Source organism: Sinocyclocheilus grahami, unplaced genomic scaffold (assembly GCF_001515645.1).
Source record: "Sinocyclocheilus grahami isolate Dianchi unplaced genomic scaffold, SAMN03320097.WGS_v1.1 scaffold450.1, whole genome shotgun sequence".
NCBI lineage: Eukaryota > Metazoa > Chordata > Actinopteri > Cypriniformes > Cyprinidae > Sinocyclocheilus > Sinocyclocheilus grahami.
In genome coordinates, this window is record NW_015505629.1 from 249,916 (window position 1) to 257,336 (window position 7,421).

Below are 7,421 nucleotides of genomic sequence, written 5' to 3' on the forward strand. Positions count from 1 at the left end.
TGTTTTTCATCAACAGATTTAATAAAATTGTAAATTAATGGATTGCATTGCCTAAACATTTCCACCCTTCTTGTTCTGGTCGTGCATGCGAGTTTCATTTATTATGAGCAGTGTTCCAGCTCTCTGTCAGTTAGTACAAAGACTACAGAATACCCAAGACATGTCACTGGTATAGTTTTGAATGGGGAAAAATGCAACGCTCAGTATGGCCGCTCTATCGAAGGAAGTCCCACCTTCTGAGCAAAAGAGCCAATCGCTAATTAGTAAAGTCAGCGCGTCACTGCAGCTGCGGTTAGAAGTCATATATTGTATAAAAACTGGTCTAAGAATGACTTTTTTATTATTATTATTTATTTATTTATTTTATACCTAGAAAATGCTAACTTAATTCGGTCATTAGAATGTATATTGTACTTTGAGGTACAACTTTTTTTTTATTGATTTATATATTAATTTGATTATTATATTGATTGTGTATTTATTTTTTTATTTTATTTGTATTATCTGTTGTTTATTATTATTATTAATATTTTGTAATTAGCTTTTTTCTTGAAAGACCCCAATCTTTTGTTTACAAGGGTTTTTATTTTTATTTATAGGATCTCATGGGCTGACACACTTGTTGATACAGTTCTGGTGTCATTGTTCAATGTTTCCAAATTTTTCTATTTGCTCAGTTAATGCAAGAGGTTTGCGTAATGATGTTAAACGTAAAGCAATTTTTTATATGCGAAATCGCTTAATACTGATTTTTGTTTTATACAAGTCACATGCAAATTCTAGTGATTTTAAGTTTTGGAAATCACAATGGGGTGATGAGTTATTTTCTTCATTTGGTTCTAATTTTTCAGCAGGTGTTTTAACTTTGAAGCACAAGTTTAGGGGTAAGATAATAGAAACAATATCTGATCCTGAAGGCCATTTTCTTTTTTTATTGGTTACTTTAAATGATCTTTTCTTTGTTCTGGGTAACGTTTATGGATTTAATTCCACAAAAAATAACCTCAAATTATTTAATTAATTAGAAACACATTTAGAGTATTTTAATATCCTAATTTGCTCATTCTTTTGGGTGGAGACTTTAATCAAACTATAAATAATAATTTGGACAGATCACCACCTAGACTGTCTGATAGTTCATCAGGTCTTTGTGGTTTGATCTCCCGATTTGGCCTAATTGACATTTGGAGAGAAAAACATCCTCATGCTTTACAGTTTACTTGGTCTAACAGTTCTGGTTCACTTAGATCTAGAATTGATTTTTGGTTAATATCGGACTCTTTATCCAATTTTGTCAATAGAGTTGAAATCTTGCCTTCTCCATTGTCTGACCATAAATCTATAATTTTATCTTTCGATAGCCCATCTTCTTACTCAAGAACATATAATTCATACTGGAAACTTAACTCTGTTTTATTAGAGGATGCGGAAATTTGTAGGTCTGTGATATCTAGGATTATTTTTTTTCTTAACAAAGCTCAAGCCGAGGATAATTTTGGTTCTAATTGGGAGCTGCTAAAATATAATATTAGATTAATTTTACTCAAAGCTGGAACTCAAAAAGCCAAGCAATATAAAGCAGAGGAACTTGATATTGTTAAAAGACTTGTCTACCTCTCCTGCTCTCCTTTTGAGAATTTATCTGTTGACCAGAAATCAGAATTAGTTGAACTTCAGAATTCATTAGATAACTTGTATATTCGAAAAGCAAAGGGTGCTTTTGTTCGTTCAAGAAGGAGGTGGTTAGAGATCCCTAAACCTCAAAAAGACCACTCTCAGTTGGAAAACTGGCGACCTATAAGTCTCCTGAATAATGACTACAAAATATTAGCCATGATTTTTGCAAAAAAGATTAAATGTGTCCTAGATGATATAATAGATGAATGACAGACAGACTTATTTCAAATAATATTAGACTTGTTCTTGATGTTTTAGATTACTCAGATTTGATCCTGGATGACAGTTTTCTGCTTTTTCTTGATTTTTATAAAGCTTTTGATTCCATTGAATTTCCTTTTATTCTTAAGTCCTTGAGTATTTTTGGTTTTGGCCCTAATTTTATTAATGCAATTCAAACTTTGTATAATAATGCCAATGCTTCAATTAAATTACAACATGGTACTACTCATAGGTTTAACATAGAGCGAGGCATTCGTCAAGGCTGCCCTATCTCGCCTTATCTTTTTCTGCTTCCTAAGCAACTTTTAGCAATCCACATTCAAAATAGTAATTTGAAAGGTATCTCTGTGGCAAATCGATCAATATTACTAAGCCAACTGGCTGATGACACAACTCTTTTCTTAAAAAATAAAGATCAGGTTCCTTTAAGCTTTAGACAAAAAGCTTTTTTTTTTCTTCTTTTTTTTTATTAACCAGAACAAAATATACAATATTTTACAAAAACATGCCAGAGTGTACAAACCATTGATTCATTAATCTAAAACCCTATATTCGTGAAAAATATTACAAGTCTTCTTTGCTTTTTTATTAACAATGTTCTCCAAACTGGTGCAGTAGTCCTTAGTCTCTTGAAGAAAATGAATGAAATTTGGCTTGGATCCTGACCATTTCTTCTTATGTGAAATTTCCCCAAAATAATAAAAAGCTGTACAAATAAAGTAAAATTATTATTATTACATTCACTGGAATAATACAGACATATATCAAAATTATGTAACTTGAATATAATATTTGTTTTCCTTCTAATGAAATTTTCCATATCCACCCAGAAAATCCTTGTGTAAACACAATTACAAAACAGATGGACAATAGACTCCTTTTCCACTGAACAAAAATCACAAGAATAATCAATATCCAAATTAAATCTCTCTAACACACTTTTAGCTGGATATATACCATGTAAAATTTTAAATGTAACATCTTTTACTTTATTATTTAAACAGTATATTTCACAAATATGCCAAGCTTTATTCCAATTTATATTTCTAAATACATTGGCCCACAATAACCTGTTATAATATTCCTAGTATATTTATTAGTACAACTTTGTGTAAGAATATCAATGCTTCCTAGAAACATGCTGTCTTTAACATATATTGCCTCAGAAGTATCACTTCCACAAGCTCTTATAAAATGGACAACTTGTTAAGGTATGGCATCAAATACAACAGCATACTCTTTTGGTGTAACTGGAAAACCAAATTTATCCAAAACTTCACTATAAGATAATAAATTACCATTTAGATTTAGAAGTTGTCTAACTAACACAATATCATTTTCATACCAACTTTTATAAAAGAGAGATTTATTTTTATAGTGAATACATCTATTATTCCAAATAACATGTTTATTTGGGGAAAAATTGTGCTTAAACACCAGCATCCAGGCTAATAAAGCTTGTTTGTGAAATTTAGCTAATCTCAACAGAAGATCTATGCCACCCATCATGTCAAACAAGTGTTTTGGAAATGTATACCACATGCTGTCCTTTTCTTTCATTAAGTTAATTAACCAATTAACCTTGAATGTATTGTTTAAAGTTTCAAAACTAAGCACAGATAAACCACCTTTACCCCTTGGTTTACATAAAATTTCCTTTCTCAAATAGTGGTCTATTCCTCCATACAAAATTAAATAACATTTTGTCTGATTCTTTGTACACATTAGATGGCATATCTAAAGCTAACGACACATAGACAGATCTTGATATCCCCTCTGCTTTTGATAGTAAAACCCTACCATTCAGGGATAAATCTCTTTGAAGCCAGATATTAAATCTTGTTTTAGTTTTGTTCATTATAGGCTTGAAATTGAGCACACTGCGTTCATTCTCATCTTTATGTATGATAACACCTAAATAGGTAACTGTATGTTTAATAGGAATACCATGTAATTCTGTTAAATTACGTTTTAAGTGGAAACAGTATTGATTTATTTGTATTCATTTTAAGACCTGATACTGAGGAAAAGTCTTTAATACAATTAACCGCTTTTAATATTTCAGAATCATTTTTAAGAAAAATAGTTGTATATCGTCAGCCAATTGAGATAATTTAAATACTCTTCCAAATACTCTTATACATTCAAACTCTGCTTTTTTTATATATAGGGCCATAATTTGTGTAACTAATAAAAACAAAAATGGAGACAAAGGGCTACCCTGCTGTATACCTCGACTAATCTCAAATCTACCACTTGTACCCACTGATAATTTGACTGAACTATTACATCCATTGTAAATAGTTCTAACAGCTTTTTGAAAGTATTCTCCAAAATCAAAATGTTCAATACATCTAAACATAAACTCATGACTTACAGTATCAAATGCTTTGTAAAAGTCTATGAATAAGATAAAAGAATTATTCGGTATGTAATGATTGTAATCAACCATATATAAGATTAACCTAATATTATTACTAATATGTCTCCCACTCATAAACCCTGATTGTTCTTCCTCAATTATCTCTTCCAAACCTTTCTTTAGTCTTCTTGCAAAAACTAGAGCAAGAAGTTTAGCATCATTGTTCAGAAGGGTAATTGGTCTCCAGTTATCAATATAAAGTTTATCTTTATTAGGCTTAGGAATTATTGTAATAAGACCTTGTTTGAGAGTTGCAGGTAATTCCCCGCATGCAATTGATTCTTTAAACATGGCTACTAAAAAAGGAGATAACTGGACATTGAGACATTGAACAAATTCACTAGTAAGCCCATCGTTTCCTGGAGACTTATTATCCTTCAAGCCCACAATACAATTTTTAATCTTTTAATCTTTAATTTCTTTGTCACAAAATAATTTAAATTCATCATTTATTTTTTTTGTTGTGTCAGAAATTTTACTTAAAAACAAATCTGTTTCTCTGTCATTGTAAGGGTCTGAAGTGTATAGATTCTCATAAAACTGGGTGACATATTCAGCAATATCTTTATTGTTTTCACATACTCTATTATTAATCATGAGTTTACGTATAGATGATAATTATTTATTACATTTTTCTAAATTAAAAAATATTTTGTATTTTTCTCACCTTGTTCAATCCATTTCTGTTTACTTCTTATAAAGGCACCTTTAGCTTTGTCTAAATAAATTGTATCTAATTGTAACTGCAAGGACGCCAGTTGTTTGAGCTCTTCATTTGTTAAAATTCGTTTACAGGATAATTTCATTATTTCTTCAATTAATTTGTTTTCTTTCTCTTTTTTTACTTTAGCCATTTTTTCCCCTATACCTATAGCTATGCTTCTTATTTTGAATTTCATTCATTCCCAATTTTGACCAAATTTATTAAGAATACATGCCCGTTTCCAATATTTTTTCTATAATTTCAATGGCTTTATTTTTAAACCCTTCATTCTCTAACAAGGTTTTATTTAATTTCAGATAGTTTGTTTTAGGACCAGCCGGATTTTCAGCATCTTTGTTGAGTTTAATCATTATAGCCTTATGATCTGTTAATACTGAAGTTTCAATTTTCACTAATTCAATATCATCGGCACTATTTGCAGAAATTAGCCAATTATAAGTAGCTGTATCACCTGTTATAATATTCCTAATATATTTATTAGTACAACTTTGTTTAAGAATATCAATGCTTCCTAGAAACATGCTGTCTTTAACATATATTGCCTCAGAAGTATCACTTCCACAAGCTCTTATAAAATGGACAACTTGTTGAGGTATGGCATCAAATACAACAGCATACTCTTTTGGTGTAACTGGAAAACCAAATTTATCCAAAACTTCACTATAAGATAATAAATTACCATTTAGATTTAGAAGTTGTCTAACTAACACAATATCATTTTCATACCAACTTTTATAAAAGAGAGATTTATTTTTATACTGAATACATCTATTATTCCAAATAACATATTTATTTGGGGGAAAATTGTGCTTAAACACCAGCATCCAGGCCAATAAAGCTTGTTTGTGAAATTTAGCTCATTTCACAGGTAGTTTGTCAATTTTAAAATCACATCTCAACAGAAGATCTATGCCACCCATCATGTCAAACAAGTGTTTTGGAAATGTATACCACATGCTGTCCTTTTCTTTCATTAAGTTAATTAACCAATTAACCTTGAATGTATTGTTTAAAGTTTCCAAACTAAGCACAGATAAACCACCTTTACCCTTTGGTTTACATAAAATTTCCTTTCTCAAATAGTGATGTCTATTCCTCCATACAAAATTAAATAACATTTTGTCTAATTCTTTGTACACATTAGATGGCATATCTAAAGCTAACGACACATAGACGGATCTTGATATCCCCTCTGCTTTTGATAGTAAAACCCTACCATTCAGGGATAAATCTCTTTGAAGCCAGATATTAAATCTTGTTTTAGTTTTGTTCATTATAGGCTTGAAATTGAGCACACTGCGTTCATTCTCATCTTTATGTATGATAACACCTAAATATGTAACTGTATGTTTAATAGGAATACCATGTAATTCTGTTAAATTACGTTTTAAGTGGAAACAGTATTGATTTATTTGTATTCATTTTAAGACCTGATACTGAGGAAAAGTCTTTAATACAATTAACCGCTTTTAATATTTCAGAATCATTTTTAAGAAAAATAGTAGTATCGTCAGCCAATTGAGATCATTTAAATACTCTTCCAAATACTTATACCTTCAAACTCAAAAATGGAGACAAAGGGCTACCCTGCTGTATACCTCGACTAATCTCAAATCTACCACTTGTACCCACTGATAATTTGACTGAACTATTACATCCATTGTAAATAGTTCTAACAGCTTTTTGAAAGTATTCTCCAAAATCAAAATGTTCAATACATCTAAACATAAACTCATGACTTACAGTATCAAATGCTTTGTAAAAGTCTATGAATAAGATAAAAGAATTATTCGGTATGTAATGATTGTAATCAACCATATATAAGATTAACCTAATATTATTACTAATATGTCTCCCACTCATAAACCCTGATTGTTCTTCCTCAATTATCTCTTCCAAACCTTTCTTTAGTCTTCTTGCAAAAACTAGAGCAAGAAGTTTAGCATCATTGTTCAGAAGGGTAATTGGTCTCCAGTTATCAATATAAAGTTTATCCTAATTAGGCTTAGGAATTATTGTAATAACCTTGTTTGAGAGTTGCAGGTAATTCCCCGCATGCAATTTATTCTTTAAACATGGCTACTAAAAAAGGAGATAACTGGACATTGAACATCTTATAAAATTCACTAGTAAGCCCATCGTTTCCTGGAGACTTATTATCCTTCAAGCCCACAATACAATTTTTAATCTTTTCTAGACTAATTTCTTTGTCACAAAATAATTTAAATTCATAATTTATTTTTTTGTTGTGTCAGAAATTTTACTTAAAAACAAATCTGTTTCTCTGTCATTGTAAGGGTCTGAAGTGTATAGATTCTCATAAAACTGGGTGACATATTCAGCAATATCTTTATTGTTTTCACATACTCTATTATT